The sequence below is a fragment of the Neofelis nebulosa genome, chromosome 2 (genome assembly GCF_028018385.1).
Source record: "Neofelis nebulosa isolate mNeoNeb1 chromosome 2, mNeoNeb1.pri, whole genome shotgun sequence".
Lineage (NCBI taxonomy): Eukaryota > Metazoa > Chordata > Mammalia > Carnivora > Felidae > Neofelis > Neofelis nebulosa.
This window is the reverse complement of record NC_080783.1, coordinates 218,547,561-218,574,959: the sequence shown is the minus strand read 5'-3', so window position 1 is coordinate 218,574,959 and position 27,399 is coordinate 218,547,561. Positions and strand designations below refer to the sequence as shown.

Sequence of the window (27,399 nt, the reverse complement as noted above, 5' to 3'; positions counted from 1 at the left end):
GTCCCACGAGGTGAGGATGCTGCAGGCGGAACCTGGCCGAGCGAGCGGGATTCGGGGGCGCTAAAGTCGCCGGGGCAGGGCGGGAAGGAAGATCCGGAGCGGGGCACAGGATTCGGAGCTGGAGCCCCCAGGTGAGTGCAGGGGGACCCCGGCGGGCCGCGCTGGCCACCGCCGTGCGCCGGGAGAGCAGCGGCGGGCACCCGCGAGGCCCGCGCTGATTCTCCATCTCCTCTTCCACAGCGCGTCCCCGCGCCCGCCTCCGTCCTCACCTCCTCTCCAGCCGGCTCACCTCCTTCTCCATCATCTCCCTTCCCCCATCCCGCCCGACCTTTCAGCTCCCATCCCCGACCCCTGCCCCAAACTTCATCCCTCCCCTCGTCCGGGTGCCCTCCTCCCCACCTCTGCCCCCTCCCCTTCCTGCAGCCTCGCCTCCCCCTGCCCCCAGCCTTCCTTCCTTCCCATCCCTTCCCGCGGCCTCTGCGCAGCCCCATCCGAGCGCGCCTGGCCACGGACCTCCCCATCTCTCTTCCTTATTGCTTCTGAAGGCTCATCCTGCCTCTCTCTCCCGATCCTTGTCCCCATCCTCCCATCCAGTCTGCTCCCAGCCCCTACATCTCTCCCAGTGGGCGCTCTCCCCCCACCTTGCAGGTCCCCAGGTCCTTGGCACTTCCTTCCTGCACCAGTTCCTCGGGGCTACCTACACACCCAACCCCACCCCACCCCACTCCACCCCGTGCCTAAGCCCCTTCCCCATCTTCAGCTTCTCTTCTTTCCCTACCTCCCTACCTGCTGCTGCTCCCGCAGGATGCAGAGACCCAGAAGCTGCACCGTTTCGTGCTGCGGTAGCAGCAGCCAGAGTACCTGCCCACCTTGCCACCCTCCCACCCAGTCACACCCTGGCTCCGCTCCTCCTGGCGCTTATCCTGGGGGATCCCGTGGGGGTCTGCGCTTCACCTAGAGCATCCTGGGGGGCTCCAGGTGGGAAGCCCCTTAGCACCCTTTCCTGCCTTCCTCCCTGGCCACCATCTCCCTCCCCACCCCACCCCCACTTTCCTGCTCAGCCTCACTTTGTGATTCAGCATTTTCGGGGTTGGTAACTTTCTTTGCCTCCTGGCCTGACAGAACTCTGCTGCGGGGCTGAAGGCTGGGGGTCTTGACCCTGCAGTTAGTTACAAGGGCCACCTTAGGAAAGAGACCCGAGCTGCCTGGTGGGGACATGGGTGGGGAGCAGGGGACCCGCCAGTGGGGGCTGCCTTCTCTCCCCTTCATTTGTCTGTCCTGTGTTGAACCGCATCCAAGGGGAGATGACATAAGTAATAGCTCTTGGGGAAATGGGCTATTAGCATTTATGGAAATTAATACATCCACATCCGAGGAGTGAGAACACCAAGTTCAGGCCACAGCTGTCCCAGGGTCTGTCGTTTCGGGGTTTCTTCTTTCTCTGCAACTTCTCCTCCCCCTCAAAAATGCCATCCCCCTTCCAGTGCCAAGAGCAAGCTCCCACTCTGCTAACACATTGCAGGGTTGGGGGACCTGCGTGTGGAGAGTCCCATCTGCCCTCCTGGTTGTTGCTTGGAAAAGCATCCACCTGCAGAGCCAGGCTTATGTGCAGTTCCTGGGCTCCTGCCCATGTGCTGTCTCAGTGAGGGGCCCAGAGGGCATTGGCTCCCCAGGTTGTGTCCATGGGAACGCTCCAGATCCACACCCAGCCTCAGTGGCAGTGATGGTGTTTGGGCTGCAGCTCGTTCCTGCCTGGAAAGCAACCCCGGGGGAGGCCTCCCGTATACAACTGAGGTTCAGCTGTCGTGTTTCTCTCTCCCCTGCCAGTTGCCAGACTCTGTAGACACTCCTCGGCACCCCCCCAGGACTGAGCCAGGCCGTGGGGGATGGGAGGGGGTTTATGAAAAATGTGAAACCCAGGTTTTGTGCTCAAAACCCTTTGGGTCTGAATGTGGAGCCTGGTTGGGAAGAATTGGGCACAAAAGTAATTGTACACCACAGGTGTGGCGAAACGGGATACCGCTTCTTGCCTTGCGAGGGTCCCAGCCGGCCGTGCGCTCTGGGAGCCTGAGGGACGAGTGAACTCTGTGGACGGGGACAGCCTGAGAGGCTGGCTTTCTTTGCCAACGATCTCCAAATGATTCAGGAGGAAGTGAGTGGCACAAGTTTTGATTTGGCAGTTTCCGGTAGGGGCTCAGAGGGAGTGGGGGGGCGCTCCTCCAGACTTTCTGTTAGTTGGTGCTGGGTCCAAGGCAACCAGGCACCTCAGAATGGCGAAGGAAGGCCTCCTCTTTGTTGGAACCTGTGTCACGCGTTTCGTTTCCGGGGACTCCGGCTGAAAGCAGCACGTGTTTAGTCCTTGACGACATTCTCAGTGACCTTCATGTCACCAAAGGTCACAGAGAAGAGTGATCTCCTGGAGTCCCTGAATAACAGGGCAGGGCAGTGGCCGCTGCAGGTGGCACTTGGGGAAGACGATCTCTGAAGGTGTGGGGGGCCAGAAACACCGAGCCTCCCTCCATCCCCTCTCCCAGCAGCCAGGGGGTCTCACCTCATAGAGGCGAAAGGTCTTGGCCATCTTCCCCCACTAAGGGAGTCCACGGAAGCCCAGAGGCAGACTTCTCCAAGGTCACTGAGGGCAGGGGTGGATCCAGACCCTTCACACCCCACTAATGGAAGCCCAGGTCGTCTTCCGCTCTCCCAATCGGAAGAAGCCAGCACCTTGTGATGTGCCCAACCATTGGATTCAGCTGCCCTTTGGTTAGGCCACTCTGAGATGTTGCTGACATGTATAGAGGAAACCAGTGCCCTGGGGTGTGTCTGAGTCACTGGGGAGCTGTTGTGGGGGGCGGGGGGGAATGTCATCAACCACAGAGAATTCTGGTGATACCATCCTGCTTGGCCTGGCAGGTCCCCAGAGCCAGGGCGCCATGGTTCCAAAGAGGTCATCGAAGAGAAGGCAAGGGGCCAAGGCACCTGGCAAGATGAAAAGAGAGAAGAGTCTTAGGTCATCCTGGGCCTGCACTTTGGACCTTGCTCTGTGACAGATCTTTGTAAATCACCCTACAAGGTGGGCTGGTTAGCCAGGATGGGGAAACTGAGGCACAGAAGGGTAGAAAGACTGACCCAGCCTCCTATCTCCTAAGGAAACCTTGATTCTGTTCCTGCTGTGTCAAGACTCTGAGACAGGTATCACCCCTCCCCCTTCCCAGCAAGCTCCGGAAATGCCGGAAATCCCCGCCGTCCCCCCCCCCCTCCCCGCCCCGCACACACACAGATGGGTCTCAGATCCACAGCAGGGTCAGGGTTCAATCCCAGCTCCCAAGGGACATGGAAACCCACCCTTTTCACAAAGGGGAGCCTAACACACTCTGCCCTCCATTCACTCCAGGTCCTGCCTTTCTCTGGAGCACTCTGTGAACAGAGGTGGTCCTTGGCTGACCTCTCTTGGCTCAGCCACTTCAGGGGAGGAAGAGGGAACAGGGCCTCCCCAGGAGAGAGAGCACCCCTGGGACCAGATGGTGACCCACCTGGTCATACTGTCTCTGTGGGGTAGCTTGAGGCTTCCGTTCAGCCTGCCCTTGGCAGGTAGGAAGGAGAGTCTCCCTGCCGGGTGGGCGTGAACAGCTGCCGTGTCTTCTTACACTTTACCACTTCCTGTGGGGCTCAGCTGAGAGCTGGCCTCCCTCTCCCTGTATCCCCAGGATGAGCTCTGGGCCCAGTGCCCCCCAGCCATGAGGGTGCCCCACAGCCACACCCAGCTTTCTAACACATAGCCCCACAGGATGTGGTCTCAGGAGGCTCTCCCTGCTCTGCCAAATCATCGCCACGTACTTAATCCTGGAGACCTTGGCATGCGTGCGGGCTTGTGTGTGTCCCTCGTAGCACAGCCAGTCCCCCAACACCTGTCTTGCCCACATCCCTGGCCCCTGCCTCCCTTGCCCTCCCCCTTGCAGCCAGCCTGTTTCTCTCTCACCCCAGCACACAGGCACCTGCAGAGTTGGCTCTCGATATCTTGTGGGGCACAGATAAAATAAGATTGGGGCAAGAGAAGAAGCGGAAAGGGGGGACTATCTCCTCCAGCTTCGTACCCATGCTGCAGACTGAGTTTGGTCATTTTCTCCACGGAGATCTTGGGCCCTGGCTGCTGGGCAGTCATCTTCCTGGAGGCTGAAAGCTAGGCAATGCCCTACTTCTCAGATCCCTGCCCCGAGTTCAAGACAGACCAGCAAAGTGTTCGTCACTAGGCCAGTTTCCCCAGTAAACGAGCACATAAATACCGAGCACATAAAGACCCCTAAATACCAGGTCTTGTCCACAGGGCCCTCGGTCACCAGTCTGGCCCATGGACCCTGGTGGGAAGTTAGCTCCGCATCTCCCTCAGTCTCTGGCTCTCGCCTTCTCAGCCATCTGGCTTCACTCTCTTTCTGGACTGGCAAAACGAGACTATGTGAGTAAAAGCATAGGGACGATACATGTCTCCTAGCAGGGTGTCCGGTCAACGTCGGCTACCCTGCCACCTTCCACTTCTAGTCATGGACGGGGTCCAAATGATCGCCCTACCTGGAGCCCAGGGGGCTCCCTGGAAGGCTTGAGCAGTGACTCGGGTCCCCTTTTGAGTGACTTCATGATCCCCCCCAGGGCTGCTCAGAATGGGCCCAGCCGGCCACTTCCATGGGGAGGGGGTGCCGTCCCGTTGCCACTGCAGAGAAGAGCCTCTCTATGAATGGAGGGACACGCCTCGCCCTGTCCTCCCTTACCTCAGGCCTCCTGGATGGCCAGGCCAGTCTGCCCGGCGCCTGTCTGCACGCCCGCCCACCCTTGCAGTGGGCACTGGGGGGCTGCTGAGCCGCTGTCTGAGCGTACCCACTCCCCTTCACCGCAGCATGTTTCCATGTTCCCTCGGCAGCTGGGGGATCCTTCGGAGCAAACTCCAGCCCTGATACCCACAAGCTGTCAAATGCAGCCAAGGGCAGAAGGATCTAGAATTCTGCCTGCGAGCCATGCTTTCCTGAACGCTCTGTGGTGGCAGGGCCTCCCTGGGAACAGTGCCCTTCCCGCCCCTTCTAGATGGAAGAAAATCGGCTATACTAGAAGGCACGAGCAAGGAGATTCTGATTCTCCAGCTTCACTGGTAGCTGTGCACACAGTGTGACTGCAGAGCGGGGAAGCAGGGGGCTCCGGGGGTCCCAGGGCTCCAGACGTGCCAAGGGCCATGGGCGCACACGCCAGAACCGCAGGGAGGGGCACCCGAAAACAGTCCCCCGAGGGTCCTGATGAGGCTCCATCTTTCGCCAGCACTGGTCCAGGGGTTCTGAGACCTCACTTTGAGAGACACTCCCAGCTTGTGTTTATCGGTGAACTTGCAGCTCTCGCTTCTCCCTAAGGCAGCTCACAGGGAAGCTTCGGTCATTGGAGGCTCCGATGCCAAGGGCACCCTGGGGCTTCCTCGAGTCTCAGGAATGCGTGAAGCCCACTTCTCCAGGAGTGACCTGCTACACCTGTGTCATCTGTGACCTCAAATCCTGCTTTTATCTTGACAAGCGTGACAGGGTGTCATTGTCAGTAGCGTCGTGGTCCTCTCGGAATGTTGGTTGGTTGGGGATGCTGACGGTCCGTGCACTTGTCTGATGGAAGCCAGGCTCTACAGAGGAGCGGGCTCTGTCCCTCTGGTCTCACCCTGTGGCATCTCGCCTCCCCCATCTTGGTAGCCTGTCTCCCACCTCTGCTCCTGGCTTCTTCTCCCCGTCCCCCCAGCCCCGGGGGTATTGCCTTTCCCTCTCAATGAGAAGAAGGTATTTTTAGTCACCCTGGCCAGGCGGTGTTCAGGTGTCAGGGACAGGAGGCCCGGAGCCATCTCTGTCCCTTTGCTCCTACAAAGGACACATGATACCCAGAACAGAATTGCAAATCCCAACCCAAAACGGCCACCTTTCTTCAGGGCCACAGGCAAGCTTTGACTTTCCTGGACCAGCAGACCCCTCCCTGTTTACACCTGTTGGAGAAGGGAGCCAGGGGTGACTGGGGGGGGGGGGGGGGGGAGTAGGGGTTCCCAGCTGCCCCGGCCAGGGCACTTTGGAGGCACCGGGTTGCCCCCTCACTGTGCTTCCCCTTCATGCTGAAAGATGGGTTTAGGAGAGACCACCAGGGCACGCGGGGCATCTGCTGGGGGACGTGCACCCACTGTCCTAACAAAAGGATTTGTTTGGATGAGATGCGTCAACCATCCCAGGCCTGATGTCACAGCCTGAGCAGCTGTGCTTGCCTGTAGGAGATGTCGTGCTCCCAACCCCAGCTCTGTGCAGGTACGGCCTGTGCCAGGAAGTTACCCGTTCCTTCACTGTCCCAAAAAGGTGTGGATGAGGCCACATCGGCTGGGGGAGAAGATGTGGTGTCCGGGACACGTGAGTGCCCCTTGGGCCACAACAGAAGTGTCTTCAGGCCGGGCAGGTGCCACCAGACAGCGTGCATCCTATGTGGTCAGGAAGAGACGTGAGGCTGAAGCCAGAGTGTCAGGGGGACATAGGACGGGGCACCATTCTGGGCAGGCAGAGCTGCATACAGAAAGATCAGGGACGGGGTGCCCGGGGGGCTCAGTTGGTTAAGTGCCCGGCTCTCGTTTTCCACTCAGGTCATGATCTCACAGTTCATGAGTTCAAGCCCCACATCAGGCTCTGGGCTGACAGTACAGAGCCTGCTTGGGGTTGTCTCTCTCTCCCTCTCTCTCTGCGCCGCACCCCCCCCCCCCCACTCACTCACTCTCTTTCAAAATAAATAAAGAAACTTAAAAAGTGCAGGGACAGCAAGAGGTACTGGCATGACCTCAGGGAAAGGACACTGGGCCAAACGAGGAAGCGTCTAGGGGGCTGCTCATCTTTAGAAGATGTTTCCTGCCTCTTCTGTGGGGCTGAGCTGGGTCATTCATACAGCGTGGGGAGAGGGAAGCTGACCAGGTCCCATGAGCGCCCCCAGCCCTGCCTTGAGGGTCCCTCAGGTACTACCACCTTCCCAAACACGCACATTCACACAGCCCAGGCTGCATCTCACCCATGCTTAGAAGGTTCTGGCAAAGCCCACAGAGTGCCCCTGGGAGGGCTGCAGAAAAGAGGGTTTCTCCCTACCCTCCTGCAGGCTGGTAACCATGGTAACCGCTGGAGGTGCCCAGCCACCTGCTGGGCTGTATGGGTGTGAGGGCCTGGCTGGGCCCCATGGTATGCCCACATGGGTCCCAGGGTAGCAGCCTGTGTGAACAGTAGGAGAGGGGGCAGCAGGTGCAGCCCAGGCTCTCACCCAGCACTCTGCACGCAAAGGCATCACAAGCCGGGGGGCCCTTCCCCCAGCCCCTCACAGAGACGAGGGCACCTGTCCCCCCCGCTCGGGCAGAATCCCTGGTCTCTAACACAGCCCCAGTGTGAGCAGGCACTTTAACTAATACAGGGCTTTATTTCACTCGGCATTGCTTCTCCAGCCAGTGGGCGTCAGCAAAGTCCCTTCAGGCCCCTCAGTCTGGTGCCCTGTAGTCCAGCGACCCCATTTTAGGAAGAAGGAACCAAGGCTCGGGGAGGAATCCTACCTGTTGGCTCCTGACCGCTGACCTGTGTTGGGTCCCTGAGCCGCCTCGCTAGCCTCCTGTATGCCTCTGCACTCCATAGTGGCCATTGTGGCTGGTGTCTGGGCCCTCCTAGACCGTGTGCCCGCGAGGACAGGGCATGTCTGTGTCATCACCGCTGCAGCCCCCGGCTCAGACCTCAGGGGCAACGTGCCAGAAGCAGGCTGTCAGCGACCGTCAGGAACAGTGGACACTCCCAGAAGGCAGGGCAGGGTGGACAATGGCACGTGGAGCTCCCGTTCACCCAGCTGGAGGCACCCTCTGCCGAGCTGGGCACAGGTGCAAAAGCGTGGCCCATGGACCTAGAACTGTCAGAGAAGGAAACCCTCTGGGCAGAAACCGAACCTGTGCCATGGTCCCTGGGACCCCGCTCCATGCATTGGACTGTCCTTAGAGGAGGGGCCCACCCATCATGGGGGCTACTCTTGCAACCCCAGCCCAGGCCTTCCCGCTTCCTGAGCCAGACAGCCTGTGCCTCGTTCTCCAGGGAAATGCTCGTTTCCCTCTATGTGTTGGTGAAATTGCCTGATGCCAGGGCATCGCCCCCCACTCCCCCCACACGGGCCCCAAGCGCACTCGCCTGCCCCGGGCTGACCTCACAGTCTCCCGAGTGCCCACAGTCCCTTGAAGCAGCACACTCTGTGCCTCGGAGGCCAGACTCACCACCCGACTCCCTCACGGCGTCTGTGCCCAGGGCTCAGAGCTGCAGAGACAGGTAAATGCCACCGTCCAGATGAGTCCGTGAGTTCCCCGTGGCTCAGGAATGAAGTCGCGCCTCCTGCCCTGGCACTGCCCTCCACCAGGACTGCTTTTGGGGCTCCCCTTCTGCCCACTCCTCCACCCCAGGAACCTCCAGAGGCCCCACTTGGAGGAGCTGAGCTGCAGCACACTCCCCACCTCATGGGCTCTGGGTCCTTAAGCTGAAACCATGGGACCAAGCCTGGGCTCCCTGGGGGCGGGCAGAGGCCACCCCCACTGCAGGCTCCCTCGTTTCTTCTCCCCTATACTGGCTACCAGCCGGCAGATCCTCCCCCGAAGTGTCTTACCTGCCACTGGATCCAGGGCACGATCCTGGCACACCCTGAACACCAGGCAGTGCCCCAGGGGGGGTCAGGGCAGCCACGGCCTCTGGGCCTGGCACCCAGCCAGAGACGGTGGCACGTGGGGACTGAACCTGCGTGCTGAGACAGCTGCGGTCCTGGGGCCGGCAGCACCGGCTGATGGCCACAGCCTCCCTGCCGCCTGGCGTGTGAACCAACGGCCTCTGTCCTGCAGCCCCTCAGCCTCCCGGAACAGACCGCATGTTCAGTGCCCAGCGGCCAGGATGCCCCTCGTGTTTTTATAGCCAAGCCACTTAATTATGCAGAGATAATTCCTCCTAACTGCAGACACTGTCCCAGGGCATCCGGATTGAGTGGTCCCAGGTGGCAGGTAGAGAAGGCCATGGCCCCACCAGCAGATTTGCAGGGGAGCTGAGGGCCCGGCAGTTGGGGGGGGGGGGGGACCTGAATAGCTGACCGCCTTTTGTTGTGCTGTGAGAAAGAGCTGGCACTTCATCTGGATGTTGGAAGATGATGTTGATGGTGACATGGTGATGATGGGGATGATGGTGGTGGTGATGGTGATAGTGGGGATGGGGGTGATGGTGGGGAAAACAGTGGTGATGGGGGTGGTGATGGTGGTGATGGCGGTGGTAATGGGGTTGGTGGTTATGAAGATAGTGATGGTGGTCATGCGATGGGGTTAATGGTGAGGATGATGGCAGCAACGATCGCTGCCACTGTCATTATTTGTACCAGAGCTGCCTTTGTCCAAGAACAGCCCTGCTCTTTGTCAGGCCCCTGGTTAAACCTGGCACGCATTTGCTCTTAATCCTCCAGCCACCCCAGGATTGGGTAATATGATTCTCTGCGCCTCACGGGGGAGAACAGGCACCATGCCTCCCTCGGGTCATGCAACCAGAGGACGGAGCTAGGATATGACCTCAGAGGACTCCCGATCCTGTGTCCCAGACCAACCTCGTGACGGGGCAGGTGCACACCCCTGGCCTCACTCCTGGTCTAGGGTCATCGGGATCCCTGGTCCAGGTCAGCATACAGGGAAACCCCAGGAAGGCGCCGCCCGGCCCCCAGCTGGCCACCCTTGCTCCAGCTCCATTGATGAGGAGGTGAGAACTGGCCCTGGCAGAGCACCACCCCCACCCCCGACCCTGTGGGATTCCCAGGCTGCCACCGGAGCCTTTCCCTGCGTTGTGCACACAGGCTGTCCTCACCAGAAAGGGGACTGAATCTGAAGCAGCAACAGGGTGGCTGGGAAGAGGGACCCCTCCCCTGTCACCTGTCTGCTTTCCCTTCTGCCAGCGGAGACCTGGGAGCTCTCCACACTCCTCACCCAATTATGGGGGACGCTCACTGCCAGTGACTGCGTTACACCCTATTGGGTTTCCATCATTCACTTAAACATCATTTCCTTAGGGGGTTAGCGGCTGTAGTGAGGTTTGTGTGTGTCTAGGTTTATTTGCTCTCCTGAACCTCTAGGATATATTTAGAAGTAGGATTTCTGGATCCCAGGCTATAGATCTGTATTACCCTGGTTGTTTCACCAGAAGATTGTGCCGTGTAGCCCAAAGTAGCAACATCTGAATGGAGTAGCTTCATCGTAGCCTCACCAACAACGGGTATTCTCATTTGAAACTATTTTTCCCTGTGAATTATGATCACCAAGGCACGGCGCCTGGTGACTGTCTTTTGCGTAGCTCTTAATTCAGCAGAGCCTTTAATGGATGTGCTGGGGTAAAGCTGGCTTTCAAATTGCTAGTGTGGTGCTGCATGGGCAAGATATTAATCTTCCATGCCTCCGTCATGTGGTGCTAGGACCGTAATCCTCTTTGAAACCATTTGTTATTTATTCCTACAGCCCCCTGGAGAGCGGGGAGAGCCCCAGGAGCCTGCTCACAGATGCTAATGCAGGGAGAGCTGCAGAAATATCCCTGTAGACTCCCCGCCCCCACTCCTGACCAGGGTGTGGAGCTAAGCCAGGGCTGGGGACACGGGGCTCCAGCGCCCCCCCCCCCCAGGTGGTCTCTCCTCCCCCAAGAGAAGGCTGTTCCTCTGCCTCCCGTACAGCCTACTGAGATCGCAAGGCTTAAAGGGTTCGGTGGTGGGTATGTCAGTTTCCTAGGGCTCCCAGAACAAATTACCACAAACATGGAGGCTCAAAATAGCCGTATTTACTCTCTCGAAGATCTGAAAGCTAGAAGTCTGAAACCAGGGTGTGGGCAGGGCTCATTCCCTTTGGAGGCCCCAAGGAAGCTCCTGCTCCAGGCCTGTCTCCCAGCCCCTGGTGCTGCCAGTGACGTTCCCAGGTTTCTAGATGTGTCATCTGCCCCCACCTTCACATCTCCTTCTTTCTGTGTCTGAATCTTCTCTTCTTACAAAGACACCTGTCACTGGATTAAGGGCTCCCCCCACCCTCCCAATCCAGAGTGACCTCATCACTGGATCCCTACCTTAATTACATCTGCAAAGACCCTGTTGTCATATAAGATCATACTCTGGAATTAATACTTTGACCTTTTGGGGGGGGGGGGCGGGTACACACCTCAACCTGCTGCAGTGGGGTTCTGCCCCCGATGTCCACCCGCATCCCCAGTGCCCTACAGAGGGTTCTATGACTTTCTTTCTAGCCTCCTGTTTATTTTCCCCTTGGCGAAGATCACATGTCAGGTGTTGCTGGCTGGGGGTGAGAGTTCACGAGGACCCCGGAGTGGGGGCACGGGGGAGAGGGGGTTGTGTCAAAGGCCCATGGTTACACCGGAACTAGGGCTTCATGCTGTCAAGAATGGGGTCTTCCCCAGCCGCATCTGCTGGCTTACTTGGAAGGCAGAACCTCCCCCCCCCCCCCCCCGGGCCAATCAGGTTTGGCTCAGCAGCCCCGGAGAGGCTGTGGGAAGCCCAGGCCCTCCTTCTAGAGCTGACCTGAGGGTGACAAGGTGAGCAGGTAAGACAGGGCCCTGTGTCTCATTGACGGTGGATGGGAGGCACTCAGGTAAACCCCCTTTTCAGGATGCCAGCCTGTGAGGGGGCCCTGGATCTGTCAGACATGCTGCCCAGCCAGAATTCTGCTTCTCAGGATCCTGCTTCCCTTCTGCAGCTGGAACCAGGATCTGGCCCCCAACTTCCAAGGGTCACTATCGAGATGCACCTGAGAGTGAGGTTAAGAGCTACCTTCCAGGGATCCGACCCCCACTGTGTGTCAAATCGGCACACGGTCGGTGCAGACAGCCAGCCTGGAGCTGTGCGGGGCACTGTGCTAAGCACAAGGGAGGGGGCCTGGCTGGACATGATGGCCAGAGTGTCCCAGTGCGGGACTGGCCCAGAGTAGGTGGCTCCGGTCCCCACAGCCCAGGACCAGCCTCCCCACCTCCGATGTTGCTGCAGAAACTCACATCAGTGAGCAAGATGGCAACAGCCGCTGCTCCCCAAGCAGGCTGCACAGGGGGTGGCTTCCTGCAGGGCTCCAGAGGGGAAGAGACCTCAGCCCCACCTGGGGGAGGGCCAGGTGCCCAGGGACTGCTTGGGAACACAAGACAATGCCAGCGTGGCCACTTCATGTGGACAGACTGTGAAATTGCCCATCTGGGAACACCAGGAAGCTGGGGTCCCTCCTCCTCCCGTCCTGGGGTGTAAGCGGTTAAAACGCACCCCTGTGCCGTGAAGCTTGGAGCAGCTCCATCCATCGGTGGATGCCACCTCGGCTCCCTCCTGTGTCAGCTGCTCTGACTGCTGAGTCAGGCTCTGAGACGCAGTAATCAGTGCTCATGGCTGTAACCACGGGCAGAATTGCCTGTTTCCTTCCCTCTCCTGGAACTCTGTTTTCCTGCCTCCGCTCAGTTAGGACTTGAGCCGTTTGTGAGAGATGTTTTCTTTATGGTCTCTTATCATGGATGCCCCCAAAAGAGAGGGGGAAGCCAGGCCCTCCCAAGGACACTGTGCAACACCATTACTCTTGCCATCGCAGGGGACGGGGCTGGGGGGGGGGGGGTGGCCTCCGGGCCCCTCCCCTACCTTGAGCAGCCCCTTGATTCATTGATTACCCTGCTGAGAGGTGGACGCGCCAGCCAGGTCCTCACAACCCTGCAGCTGCAGCCGTGGCCGAGAGGGGCTGGAGATGCTATGGCCGTGATGGCCATAGGGTGTCCTTAGCTCAGTGCAGCCTGTGGGTTGCCCAGCCACCCCCAAGGGGGCCGCTGCCTCACCCCGGATCCCCACTCTAGCACCGGTGAGGAGGGAATCCTGGAGGGGAGCCATTGAGACCTGCAGGCTTTCTACTTGGCGTGAAGGGCAGGGCTTGGGTTTTGCAAGGGAAATGACCCCCTAGTCTGGTCCTGCTGTAGGAAGCTGCATCCCCCCGCGGCCCCCACCCCTTGCAGGACTGCCAGCACCAGGGACAGATCTCCCGTGTTCCCCGTGCATAATCTTTAAGAGCCTCTCCTCTCGGAAGGACCAGATCAGCTGGTCCTGACACCAGAATTGGTGAGAACCCTCCTTGCCCAGCCCCATGATCTCACGCTGTGTGTAACTCCCACCCAGGAGGGGCTGCCCCTTGGGAACTCAGGCCTTGGGCTGCCTCGTGGGGAGATGCCTGTGGCCTCGATCATGGTCTGGCTTCCCCGAGGGAGGCACTGGGGCAGCCCTGCCATTCCTCTGGGAGCGGGTGCAGCTGGAGCTGTAGAGACAGGAAATTGGCCTTGGCCAGGGCCCAGAAGGAAGAAAGCAACAGCGCCCCTGGGTGTGCTTCATCCCCAGGGAGGTAGGAGCAGATCCAACCCCCCTCTGCCTCCCTCCAGAAGTGTGGGACACGCTGAGTCTGTTTGAAATGCGCCGTGGCTGAATGTGCACTTCCCCTGAAGACGAGCCCAAGGGTCTAGGTGGCATCGTGTGCTTCTCAAGTCCTTCTGGCCACCCCACACCCCTGTGGGGACCCTGGGCCCTCGGTCTTTACCTTCCCCGTTGGCATCTGCTTTTTAGAGCAGAAGGAGGCTGCCCACGGGGTGGCCTGGGACATCAGTGCCTTCTACACGTGGGAAGGTCAGCACTACCCGTCTGGTCTGCACGGGGTGGAGTGTCTGGCCTCTGGAAGGCGAGGCCTTTTCCCGGCATCTCTGGGTACCCAAGCACCAGCAGGCTACGGGCCACTTGGCTACTGGGTGGCGTGGGCCCATGTGTGTGCATGTACGTGTGAGTGTGTGTGTGCACGCACATGCACACACCCCTTCAGATCTGCTTTCTGCTTCCCGTGCCTACACCCCCCTCCCCGAGCTTCTCACCAGGGCTGGCCTGGAACACGCCGTCCGCCGGGGCGGTGCAGGGGGCGGGGGGGGGGGGGGGTGGGTGGTGTTCTGGTCTCTCCCTAGATTCTCTTGATAAACTTCCTGTAAGATGAGAAACCCCTGACACAGTTTCCCAAAAGGGGATGTAAAATTAGTTTCAAAGGGAAGCGAGAACCGCACGATGTCCTGGAACTCACATTCGCCCTGGGCTTCTGCTGTGGAGTCCACACGCCCTCTCCTGGGACTGCTGGGATGAGATTTTGCCGGGATGTCAGAGACACTCTCTCGCACTCGGCTCTCTGTCTGTCTCTCTTTGGCAAGATTTCCCACGCTTCAGCCACTGCCCAGCCATCTCAGGATTTGGGTTACATACGTGCACACTTCCAGGCCCGTTTCTGCGTTTATATTTTTCCCTTAAGCTTTTTTTTTTTTTTTAAATAAGCTTATTTTGAAATGAATTTTGCTGCCCCTGCAATAAAGAGAAATCCAGCATTACTTGTCATAGTTTGGAGATAACTAGAAAAGAAGTAGGTAGATGTTGGATTCAAGAACTATCTCAAGGGGCACCTGGGTCGCTCAGTTGGTTGAGTGTCCAACTTTGGCTCAGGTCATGATCTTACCGTCCGTAAGTTCGAGCCCCGCGTCGGGCTCTGTGCTGACAGCTCAGAGCCTGGAGCCTGTTTCAGATTCCGTGTCTCCCTTTCTCTCTGCCCCTCCCCTGCTTGCTCTCTCTCTCTTTCAAGAATAAATAAACGTTTAAAAAACATTTTTTTTTAATCTCAAGTGTGATCAGGACATGCAGACTTTGATTGTCTCTGCCTTAGGGGATGTGGGATGAGCCCTTGCTTGCCTTCTGGAGATTCGGGGGTGTTCCAGTCACCCCATCCCCTAGGTCACAGGCAGGCTACTCATGTTCTCAAGGGCGAGCTGAGGAGTCCCTCCTGCCCCTGCTCTGGTGAATATAAGAGATGGGGAAGCCTTGAGGCATCAGCCCCATATATATATATATATATATATATCCCCTTGTTGGATTTAGGCTCCGGGGCAGAGGGCAGTTATTGGGGAGGGGGTGCCCAGGGGCAGGGCTGGCATTCAAGTGTTGAAGACTTAGACGAGAAAACTATAGGGAGCGTTCTCCAGAAATCATCGTGGATTTGGGGGCAAAATGGCGTAAGGTTGTAATTCAGAGTGTTGGCTTTGCAGTTAGGCAGACCCGTCCTAGCTCTTTGCCTCTTAGAGTTGTGTGACTCTAGGTAGGTCTCTAAAAGGACACAGATGGTACACGAGTTAGAAATGGAAAGTGCAAGCTGCCTCCCCACCATTTCCCACCCCCAGGGTAACCCTGAAAATCCTGCGGGGTGACCTGTCTAGGCCTGGGGACCTACCGTTGGACCCTGAGGCTGGTGAAGGCCCCGGCAGATGGGGAGATGTAGCGGTCCCCCGAGGCAACAGCAAGAACAAGGACGGGACTGCCATGGGCACAGGGGCATGAGGGAAGAGGCAAGCAGTTGGCCCCAAGGTCGGGTGTGCCAGAAAAGACGTGCAGGCAGGTGGGCCCAAGGTCAGGGGTGCAGGAGGTTCAGAGAGGAGAGAGAAGACTGGAAAAGTAGGCAGGGCTGGCCGTGAGTGGTTCAGCATGCAAAGCTGAGGTGCTTGGACCTGACAGAGAAGGCCCTGGGCAGCCATTGAGGACTTTAGGGAAAGGCATGATGTGATAGATCCCTGGGTGGGCAGCAGGAACGCGACTCTGGTGACAGGGGAATGACCATAGTCCAGGCAGGCACTCCCAAGGCCAGCGATGGAAATGGGCAAGAGAGGGAATGTTCCAAGGGTTGCTCATGTGGACAGAGCCCACAGAGCTGGGAGTAGGAACCTCTGCTCGGGGCAGAGGGGTGACATGGAGGCACGGCTAGCCGTGGGGCTCGTGGTGGCGGCCAGAGCTGAAGCTCGCGGCGGGGGGGGGGGGGGGGGGGGGAGGGGCAAAGAAGCGTCCTGGAGGGTCGTTCAGGGGAAAGGCTCCACGAGTAGAACACTGGAAGCAAGAGTGCTTGGAGGAAGAGGAGCAGCCTGGGGTGCAGGTGGAGGTGACAGAGTTGGGGAGGTGATGGAGGTGATACAGGCACAGGGGGCAGAGGCGATGCGGATGTGTGCACGCGTGTGTATACGTGTGTCTTCACGCCCGTGCACGCGTGGCCCTGAGGCGCCCGGCTCTCCGCACGCTTCAGGAACCCAGCATCGTCCTGCTGGGGGTCCAGACCTGGTGGAGACTCGAGTCCAGCTACAGCCTGAGATGCTGACCAGGGCCCGTGCAGGCTGCACTGTGGCACCGGGCGGCCCCTTGGAGGAGCGGCTGGAAGACGATGTGCTCTCACCCCACCACTCACCACCCTGCTCGGTTCGGCCTCGCGGGGAGTCTGTGTTAACTAGAAGGAAAGCACCGCCCGATCGGAGCAGCAGGACATGCCTCGTGCTGGCAGGAGGGTTCAGCCTGTCCTGGCAGGAGGGTCTCCACGGGGAACGAGGCAGCCCCGGTCCCGCCACGGGGGGCTCGCCATCAAGTTGGGAGACAGCCAAGTGAGCAATCATGAGCTCCGAAGGAGAGGCATGCGCTGACATGTGACAGACGGGTCACTTTGGAGAGAGCGCTCCAGGACACTGCCTCTAGAGATGTGACGTTGGAGCAGGGACACAAAGGAAGAGCGTGCCAGGCAGAGAGACAGCACCTGCAAAGGCCCTGCGGTACAAGAGAAGAAACCGCTCCGGCCAGGGACTGAGGAGCAGGAGAGGACACCACCAGCCTCTCACCTGGATGTCCAGTGGGCAGAAATCAAGAGTGGGACACCCAACCGAGGGAGCCCCCCAGGCGCCCCAGTGGCGCTTCCTCTATCCACCCCACTAAGAGGACACTTTGTACCCCATCCATTCGAAGTCCAACTTCAGGGCAGGACCTTGAAGGCCCAGCCTTTTCTCCGGGACTGCGCAGGTCACCGTGTCCAGGAGAGTGAGGTGTAGCATCTGTGTGCTTTTGTTTTCATCAGGTAGAGGCTCTGCCGGCGTGAGAGGGCAGGTGGCCTTACGGCGGAGGACGCTCTCCAGGTGCATCGCTCCTCCGCACTAATCAGGAGCATCACAAGCAGGGTTTAAAAATACTATGCTTATTTCATTTCAGTGCAGGAGCGAGAAAGAGAATGTACAGCCTGTATGAGCAACTCACATCAAAAATAAATGAGGCAAAAAGAGTAACCAAAAATAGTACGGCATCAGAGGCAGCAGCCTGTGTCCCTCGGCCAGCTGTCCCCGGCGAGCGGCATCGCAGAGAGCGGCCAGGAGGACGGCTTTGCATGCTTATTCCGGAACAGATTAATCAGGCCTGCAATCCGATGATAGATCAGAATTACTAGCAAAGTAAGAGCAGGATAATTACTCGGGGCGCACAGGGCCCCCGTACGTCCCCCCCTCCAGCCCTGCACCCCCGCCAAGCAGCGGGCCAGGGTGCGGCCAGCAGGCAGTGTGGGGTCACCTCTGACCTTCCTGGCAGAATGTTCACACAGGACAGGCCCCAGCCCCCTGCGAAGCAGATGCTGTGGACCTCACGAGGGCCCACACTTTTGTCTTGATCTCATGGTGGACGTCACCTTTATTTTTTTTATGTCATTGATCAGGGTTTTACAAACTACAAGGACCCACTCCAGCCCACCACCTGCTTCTGTAAATAAAGTTTTATTAGAACACAGCCACCCCCGTCCAGTCACACACTGTCTCTGCTGGCTTTCGCACAGCCTTGCTGCCGAGACCACCTGGCCCACAAAGCCTAAAATATTGACGCCCTGGCCCTTACCCGCCCAATCTTGGCAGGTCTCCTGCCCTAGATGTTTTTCATCATATGCCTAAGCATCCTAGGCAAGCATCCTGTCCACCTAAAGACAACCATTGGTGACAGGGTTCGGTTTGGGGCTGTGTCTGTGCTGATGTTGATTGGAGCTTTACACGTGTTGCTGGGGGCGAACAAAGAAAAGAAGATTCTGCAATAATTAGGTTTCTCTTGCATCAGGAACATCTTTGGGGCAGGGATATTTGAGCCACACAACTAGACTCAGACCCCCGCCCCCCAGCACGCCCCTGTGAAGGGAGAGCATATGTGCCACCACCTATGGACAGGTACAGCTGTCCCGCTGACCCCCGAGGGCCAGGCAGGGTCCCCACGCCCACCTGCTGGCCTCCCTCCCTGCTCTGTTCCCCAGGCATCGGAGAAGGAGCAGGTAGACCCTGCTGGGCAGAGCCAGGAGGGACCTCGCTCTTGGGGCTTCCCTTTCCCTGCAACGTTGTCTGGACTGTCCCTCTGGCTTCCATGAGTCATCGTGGAGCCCTTTCAAACCTCGAGCTGGGCCTGTGGCCCTGCGTCCACCCATTCTGGGGCCTTCTGGGGAGAGGATCCTTTCAACAGACCACAGAGCCAAGTCCTGAATTCAATCAGGTGTTTTGACTTGGCCTTGTCCTGAATGCTTGGGAAAGCTGCACGGCATGTTCCCTGGGGAGGCGTCCCCCAGGAAAGAAATGCAGGGAGCTTTTCAACCGTGAAGGCTCGCATTGCTGCGAAGGCTCCCGGGGACCTCTCCCACATGGCGTGACAGGTGGGGAGTGTAGGCGGGATGGCGGTGGCATTACTGAGCACGTGCCAGCAATAACTCGCCGCGTGGGGACACGTGGCCCCCCACGTCAACAAGGCCTCCCCCTGATGTTGCTCGCCTCTTCGTGGTGAGGTTTTGGACGAGGATGAGCAGAACCCTAGAGGTCACACCGCCCCCGAAACAGTTCTGCCTTCTGGATAGGGGTTCTTAGCGTGGATTAGCGTGTCCAATCCCCAGAGGGGAGGTTATGATCTCATGAGACGAAAACCCCCAGCCGACTCCCAGGGTTGGCTTGAAAGACACCAAACCCCCTACCATGCCCCCAAATGCGAGAGACAAATAACAGAGTCCAAGAGCATGCTTGTGGCTCAGCGCTGAGCACCACACAGAGAGAGGTAAAGACCCAGACCTGGGTCCAGAAGCAAGTGTGGGCACAGGGCGGAGAGGGGTGTGGGACGGGGAGGCTCATGTGAAGCAGGCAGCTGGTGGGGGGTTCGTTTCTCCAGGAGGGAGGCCAGGCTGTCTAATGAGGCGTGGTGACGAGCAGTGTCGTCCTGGGTCAGGGCTCTGCAAACCTCTTGTACGAAGGACTAGAGAGCAAATGTTTCTGGTGTGCAGGTAATGCGGTCGCTGTCGAAACCCCCCGGCCCTGCCATGTAGCATGAACACAGTCGGGAACAATATGTGACTAAGTGCTGTGGTCTGAATGTGACACCCCCCCCCCCCCCGCCGCCACCACCCTCCCCCCGGCTCCAAATTCACATGTGCTGACCCCCAGTGCAATAGTGTTTGGAGGCGGGGCCTTTGGGAAGTGATTAGGATTTGACGAGGTCGTGAGCCCGGGGCCCCCTGATGGGATTGGTGCCCTTGTAAGAAGATGATGAGACCCCAGCAGGCTCGCTGTCTGCCATTTGAGGACACAGCCCGACTGTGAACTAGGACTCGGGCCCTCACCAGACACTGAGTCTGCCGGCACCTTGATCTTGGACTTCCAGCTTCCAGAACTGTGAGAAATCCATGTCTGTTGCTGAAGCTCCCCCAGTCTGTGGCATTTTGTTATGGCAGCCAGAGCAGAACAGCACAACAAATGAACATGGCCCTGTGCCAATAAAACTTTATTTATGGACGCTGAAACTTGAAGTTTATGTAATTTTCATTCCCATGGAATAGTCTTCTTTTGTTTTTCTTCCAACCACTTAAAAGCCACTCTTCGCTCACAGGCCACGCAAACACAGGTGATAGGCTGGATTGGGCCCCCAGGCCCTTGCCAAACCCTGTCCCAGAGCAAGGAAGGAGACCCCCTCCCTCCCTGACTGCTGACCAAGGCCTGAGATACTGTTCCTGGCTCTGGGTGCCTTGTCATTTTCCAGAGAATCTCCGCCAACAGCAGACTGGAGGATGTGACCTCAGTGTTGATGTTCCAGAAAGAGGCCGTACCCAGGGGTGGCTAATTATGTGCCCAGGCTCTGAAGTCAGCCCCTCAAGCGTCAAATCTCTGCCCCTGCACTTAGCGGCCAGCTGACTCGGGCCCAGTGTCCTCCACAGCATGACGGAGTCTCCCAGCCACCTTTACGGTTCTGTAAGGGTTCCGTGTGACAGAGAAGCAATGCACATCACGTGCCGTTGGCCCAAATGAAATTTAAGTCGGAAACCTCGGGGGGGAAACATTGAAAGACGCGGCAGGGGAGCAGCGCGGGATGTGTGAGGATGTCTGCGAGATGGATAGGAGCGCCGTTAGACGTAGAGACAGGATTTGCCTCTGGAGAGCAGAAGTGGGCCTAGCGGGTGTAGTTACAAGGACAGGGATTTCAAATCAACATAAAAAGGACCTTTTTCATCATTTCGGTTATCCTGGGGGGGACTCATCTGTCCCCAGGGGACTCATCTGGGTGATTTTCGAGATCTGCCTGCGAGGGAATCTTGCAGAGGGAAGTGGTGTCTCCAGCACCCTGGACCTGGGCCTCTGCCCCTCACCCTGGGGGAGCCTAGCACATGTGAGACCAGTTCTCTGGCTACATACGCCCACCCGGGGAACACGCCCCCTCCCCGCCGCACCCCCCCACCGGATCTCAGCCGGAGGAACACGAGTTACATCAAGGCAGTGCTTGCTTCTTAAATTGTGGAAATATCCAGAACCACTGTGAGGTTCCCCACCTAGCAGGAAGATGTTTGGGGGTGGTCTCAAGACCAGTCTGGGACACGATCTTGTTCTCTGGCCGAGTCGTGGGAGACAGCAGTAGACTCTGCTCGCTGCACATCGCCCCACTCGGGCCTTCGTGGCACCACCTCCTGGACCCTGACCCTCTCTGAGACACCCCCCGCCCCGCCCCGAACTCCCAGCGTTACTCCTTCTGCTGAAAATGGTGGTAGAACGTGGTCGGCAGCCTCCTCCATGAGGAAGAATGTACCGGAAGACTCCCTTTCCATCAGGAAAGCGAAACTTTCCTGGAAGCCCCGCCCCCCAGGACTCTGCCGTAGACCGCGTCCCAGGCCACAGTAGCTGGGAGATCATTCAGGAGTGGCGACTGGGCCAGCAACCCTGCCGCCATGTTTATTGATGCAGCCTGAACGTGGGGCTCAGACTCATCAGCGCCAGAGAGGAGCCCCTCCTGTGGGGTATCTCCAACTTTGCTGCCCCGCGTTTGCACACTTGCCAGCCCTCCTGGTCTAAGGTGACTGTTTACAAAGAGTCGGTGGATGCAGTAGACACGTAAGGGCCAGGGATGATGCTGGGGTGTGAGGGCTGCAGATGGTCATGTGAAATGTTCGACTTTTGCCTGCTTCCTGGAGGTCTGTGAGAGCACTGAATTAAGCCTGCCTTCTCAGGGCACAGGGTCACGGGGCTGGCGGGCGCTGGCGGGGTCCCGAGTCAGGCCCGAGGGGCGCTTCAGACCAGCAAGAGGAAAGAGCCCCGGTCCAGAGCCACACCCTCCTGGTTCCCGTCCCAGCTCTGCCACTGACGACTGAGTGCCCTGGGATACGATTTCGTATAGTGAGCCTTGGCTTTCTCATCTATAAAGCGCTCCGGCCTGTGGGGGGTTACAGGGCGGCGGGGAGAGCCTGGGGCGCGGCCCAGAGGGGCTCCCCTCCCCCACTGCCTCATGGTCTCTCTTTTCCGTTGTCCCATTTGCTCTCCTCTCTTCTGCCTCCTGTTCACCTCCCATCACTTGGGAGAGCTGAGCGCCCCAAACCGTTCACTTCTCTTACCTCTTTTCCCCGTCACCCCGTCCGTGTCTTAACCCTGCTGGGGACACATAGCGCCACCCCTAATCTGAGGCACAGGGGCTGAGCTGGCCGACTCCCTGTGCCCACCCCTGGGGGAAGGGGAGCCCGCTCTACTCCCCAGAACCGCGGGGAAGGGGACGGCCAGGGCTGCGGTGGCACAGCACAGGGGCAGAGGCCCCTGGCCGGCACAGGGGCAGAGGGGATGCTCCGTCCGGATCCTCCCTTGGCCTCGCTCTCCCCCAGCTGAGGGGCCTCCCCGGGAAGGAAGGGCAGAGCAGGGAGAGGCTATGGGGAAAAACAGTCCCCTCCACCTGTCCTCCCCCCGGGGCTGCCCCACCTGCACATACTTTGCTTGCACCTGCTGTGCCCTGGCACCGTGTTGGGACCACTGGGATGGGAAATGGGCGAGGCAGAGCCGTGCAGAGCTCAGAGCACAGCTTGGGAGCTGGGTCTGAATCCCAGCCATGGGCCTGACCTTTGACCCTCAGTGTCATCATCTCTAGAATGAGGAGGGCAGCAGTACCCTCTGAGGGCTGTGGGGATGACCAGATAAGGGGAAACAGGTGGAAGTCGTGCAGCCCAGCCCTCGTACAAAGCTGGCACCAAGAAGCGGAACTCTGTGACATCACCAGGACCAGCCGGGAGCTGCATGTGTGTCCCTCTCCCCCTCCGGGAAAGGGGCCCACGGCTTGCCTGCCAGGGTCCGCTCCTGTTCTGGAGGGAGGGGACACGCCCAGTGTCCTTCCCCTTCTCATCCCCTGCCCCCTCCCCCGGAGAGGCGGCTGTGCTGCCAGCCAGGAAGGTTGGGGTGTCCGCCCGGGAACGGAGGCCCCACCCCAGCGCCTCGGGGGCCCCTGGCTCGCCAGGAACCCTCCCACATGAGCTGCCACCCACTTCCTGGTTGGCCCTGTGGTCCCGTGCCTTCCATCTCATACACACGAAAATGGTCTTGTCTCAGGAACAGGTACCTGGGGTGTTTCAGGGATCCTGTTTGCCGAATGGGGTTTGTGCTCGAGGGAGGTGGGCACCCCAGCTCCCTGAGCGGGGCTTAGCGCTCCCCTGACATCCAGGGTTAATCGGGCCGGCCACTGCCCTGGGGCCCCATGCCTGCACGGGGCTGGCTGCAACCGAGAGAGCTGTCCCTGCTGGACCCAGGCACAGCCCGTGTGGCCATCTGTCACAGCAGAGCAGCTACAGGCGTCCTGCCTGCACGGGGACACCGCAGGCCCCCCACAACCCGGCGACAACAGCCAGGGCAGGTGGGTGGGGCCGAGCAGGCTGGCACCCAGCAGAGGTGTCTGACTGGGACACGGGACACGGTTCTGCCTGGCGTCTGCTTTCATCCCTGGGGCAACAAGACAGGAGCTGCCTGGAGATCAGAAGCGCTGTGGGGCCACCTCTGTCCTGCCCTTGGGGGAGAGGGAGCGCCAGCTGCCAGGCGCTCCCACAAGCTCCTGGAGGGATCCCTGCCCATCTGCTTCTCCCGAACCCCTCTCCGGGGAGTTCCCGTCTCTGAGAGGAAAGTAGTTTCACAGCCAGAAGAAGTGAGGGTCCCTGCCTTAGAAAGAAATGAGCGGGTCCCCAGCCCTCGTGTCTCCCACAGAGCTGAGCACAGGGCCAACAGCAGGGTAGCGTGGGGGGCGGGGGTGCAAGATAGGGGGGACCCTGAAGGCACTCCCCACCTGGCGGCTCTGTCTTGGAGAGGCAGCCCATGGCCCCCATGCGGGAGAGGAGGGCAGGGGTGGTCAGGGAGTTCCCTGCTGCCCAAGGGGCTTCCTCCCTGCCCAGAAAAGCCAAGTGCCTCTGGGACGGTGTTCCCTCCCTCCCCCACCGGCTTCTCTTCTCCACTTCTGTGCCAGGGTGTGGTCACGGTAGGAGGGTGAGGCGGGGGTGGCCAGAAGGAGGCGGCAGGAGGGGCCTGCCAGCTTCCCGAGGTGGGGCAGGAGGGCCACCAAGCTTTGCTGAATGAATGACGGAGGGGACGCCGCGGTTACAGGGTTCCGAAGCACGGAGCTTGGGGGGCTCGCATCCTACTTCTTGCCCTGACCAGCTGCAGCTCTGAGGCTCCCTCTGCCCTGGCTCCAGGTGAGGGCCCGTCCCGTTTGCGGTTGGTGCGACCCGGATGGAGGGGGTGGTGCTCCTCGGCGCCAGGGGTGGTCCAAGCTTCCACTTACTCTCAGGGAGGGCGGGGGGCAGTTCCCAAGACTGGGGGTCTTCGGCCCCTGACCCCGGCGGACCCCTGTCGGTCGCTGTGCATCCCCTGGGTGTGACTGGGGGCCACAGCAGGGCTCCTGCTTCAGTCGGGAGGCACTCAGCCTGCAGGTGCATGACGGGTGGGTGTGCATCTGGGTGGGCTGCATGAGGGCAGAGGTGTTTCAGTGTTGCTCTGGGAAAGTTGAAAGTTTGGGGCCATGATGGGTTTTTTTGTCTGTTTGTTTGTTTTTTGCATCGTGGCACTAATGAGATATGAATGGGGCCTCTCCCTGCAGGAGTGTAGCCGGAGCCCCATGCTGGGGTGGCCTGTGTGTCATCAGGGGACAGGCACCCGAGTGTTGCTTTGAAAACAGTTTCTAGCCTGTCGTCTTTTTAAGAAATTCTCACTGGGACTCTGCAGCTTGGTCCCTCTGTTTCTCCTGCTGTCCGAACATGTGACATCCACGGTGCTTCCTGTCAGGTGGGCTGATGGCCATGCCACTCCTGGCTCAGGAGCTTGGAGGACAGACGGAGGTTTCTCTGTGGCAAAGAGCAGGGGGTCCTGGCCGGGGCCCCCTGCCCCCAGTAGTGTTTTCACTGTTCTCCCTGCCCCCCATCCAAGGCTGAGCATGGCCTGGGGGTACTGCTTGGAAATCGGGTTGTGGATCCCCGGACCGCCTCCCCACCGGGCCCCTGGGCCATCCTTCCAGCCCCTGGGCCTCTCTGCTCACGCCCAAGATGCCCCACAGGCAGAGCCGATCCCCCGAGTGCTCTCGGACTGGCAGTGCCTCCGCAGACGGACTCACTCTTGCCCGCCACCCCTGCTCACGGGGAGGAGTGGGCTTGCGTCTCGCGGCACCCCGCTTGTGGGAGAGAGAGGAAGGGTGTGTTACGCAAGCAGCCTTCCGGATCTGGTGGTTTTGAGCAGTTACACCTCTTCCTGTCTCTTTGTGGGGTGCACACTGGCTGCCGTGGCTGCTGCAGCTTTGGACCCATAAAAGGTGGTGGTTTCACGCTATGTCATAGTCACAGTGGTTCTTCGGGGCTTTGGCAGGAAGGATTTCCAGGGACGGAGTAGCAACACGCAAAGTAAGGTGAGCTCGACAGACAGGAGCTTGAGTCCCAGCCCCGAGCCCCGAGGCTTCTGGGAAGAGCCCCCCGACGTCCTCCACCCCCAACAGCACGAACCTCTCCTGTCTTCTCCCCCTCGGGCAGTGTTCCTGAGTGCCCAGCGTGTGCCTGGTGCTGCTCTGGGCACTCGGACCCACCGGGGAACAAAAGAGACAGAGCTCCCTGCCCTGGCGGAGCCGACGTCCAGGGGTCTCACAGGAGATGGGGAAGGAGTAAACATGGGGAATCATCCATCGCTGGTGTCTCGGTAATGACCAGCGCCAGACCTCCGGGTCCTCGCCCCTGCCCCCTTATTAGGGCTGGCCTTTGCAGCCAAGAGAACAAAAGTCCTGAGCCTCTGGCATAAAAGACATCGAAGCTTCTCTCTCTCCACCCCTCCCTCTGGAGGAAGCCAGCTGCCTTGGCATGAGAGACCCAGGTGGTGGGAAGGGGGCCCCTGCTCACCCCTGTGTGTGAAACATCTAGCGTCTCCAGCCCCAGCCCAGAGGACACCCTCACCGCAACCTCAGGAGAGACCCTGGGCCAGAGCTACCCGGCCGGGACAACCCCCTATCCCTGACTTTCCAAAGCCACGTGAGAATTCTTTGTTTCCAGCCCTAACCCGGGTCACGTGGCAATAGATGAACTCATGCAGTGTTAGAATTCTTTTTGTTTTTAAGTTTATTTTTGAGAGAGAGACAGAGACAGAGACAGAGTGCGAGCAGGGGAGGGGCAGAGAGAGAGGGAGACACAGAATCCGAAGCAGGCTCCAGGCTCCGAGCTGTCGGCACAGAGCCCGACGTGGGGTTTGAACCCACAAACCACGAGATCATGACCTGAGCCGAGGTTGGATGTTTAATCCACTGAGCCACTCAGGGGCCCCCAGTGTTGTAATTCTTAAATCCTCCACTAGATGGGGACAAGCCTTCTGGAAGCTTTGAGCTTCCAGGATGATCAGGAATTGGGATGCAGCCACAGACGGCCCAAGAAACACAGGTCCCACTATGACGCTGAATCATCTCTGCATGTGGCTGGCCACATCCACAAGGGGTTCGTCTTTTTCTGGGGAAAAGACGAGCAGCCCCCACGGGCAAAGCAGAGAGGCGGCGAGGGAAAAAGCAGATGTGGTAGCAAATCTGAGGACCCTAAGAAGATGAGATCACCGCCTGGGAGTAGGCAGGGGCACATCTGTGCCCCGTGGTGCACACCTCCTTGAGGAAGGAGGTATGATCAGGGGCTCCCAGGTCCTGGACCAGCACCTTCTGTCCACCAGGGCCAGGCACAGGTGGATCCCAGCCCGCGGCCCTCCCAGCGCACCCCCGCCCGTTAGCACGTCAGATCCTCCTCAACTCCCATTATCCCATTTCACAGATGGAGAAACTGACACTTAGGAAGGTTGAAAGAGCTGCCCCAGGTCAGACAGCAGATCTGAGCCCAACCGGACCTTGCCTCCCTCCCTGACACCTGGAATGGTCTCCTCGGGTCACCCACAAGGCGAGATTGTGTCATCAGACCAGCCCTGGAGGAGGATAGAAGCGTGTGTGGTGGCTCTGGTGAGGCTTTGAGTCAGGAACTGTGACCCAGGGCTCAGGAGCTTGTGCTAAATGACGTTTCCCACTGCCCGGTTTTCTTGCGCTCCAGAATCTACGGCGGTGAGACGAGCGGAGGCTTTTTCCGCCAACTGGAGGTCCCTCCCGTGACTCACGAGTCGTAACTTCATGTAACGAGGATGGGTCTGAAGGCTGAAGCCAGTAGAACATACTCCCAGGAGGGCTCACAGCTCCATTCACCTTCCGTGCGACAGTCCTGGGGGACCAGGGGGTGCGTTCATCCGTGGCGATGGTGGAGGCAAGTCTGCCGCGGCTGAGGCTGGAGCTGACACGGCCTCACTGCTCGCCATTGGCCAAAGTATGTGCGGCCGTGTGTGTGTGCGCATGTGACTGTGCGCGAGCCCTGCCTGTGAGTGAGAGAGCGAGGGAGGGAGAGGAGGAGCAGAGAGAGGACAGAGAGCAGGTGTACAAACCAGACAAAATACAGACGATCAGGGAATAGAACGTAGGGCATATGGGCGTTCCTTGCTGTGCTGATTCTTTACAACCTCAATGATGTTTGAAAGTTTGCAGAATAGTAAGCTGAGGAGAACAAAGGCAGTGCCCATAGATGGAGCCCTGGGCTTTGGGGGGGCCTGCCGTCGTTGTCAGCCCCCCTCCCATACCGTCTGAGAGCCGGGACTTACCCATTTTCTTCCCTCCTGAGCTCAAAGCGTTTTCACTCCTGCCCTCTGCTTCCGTGAGAAAGTACAG

General features: G+C 59.2%; 1 protein-coding gene across 8 annotated transcripts in view; it reads left to right on the top strand.

Annotated features, from left to right (window-relative positions):
- The first annotated feature begins 3 nt into the window (after positions 1–3).
- Positions 4–27,399, top strand: part of KCNAB2 (potassium voltage-gated channel subfamily A regulatory beta subunit 2) — an 85,019-nt gene continuing 57,623 nt past the window's right edge. Inside the window, exon 1 of one of the 8 annotated variants that reach the window (XM_058719322.1) lies at positions 4–131. The gene's annotated coding sequence lies outside the window, so the exon portion shown is untranslated. Of the gene's footprint in view, positions 132–21,216; positions 21,241–22,487; positions 22,758–23,726; positions 23,879–24,819; positions 25,081–27,399 lie in introns of those variants that run through there. The other 7 variants (XM_058719325.1, XM_058719326.1, XM_058719321.1 and 4 more) reach the window with 7 other exon arrangements.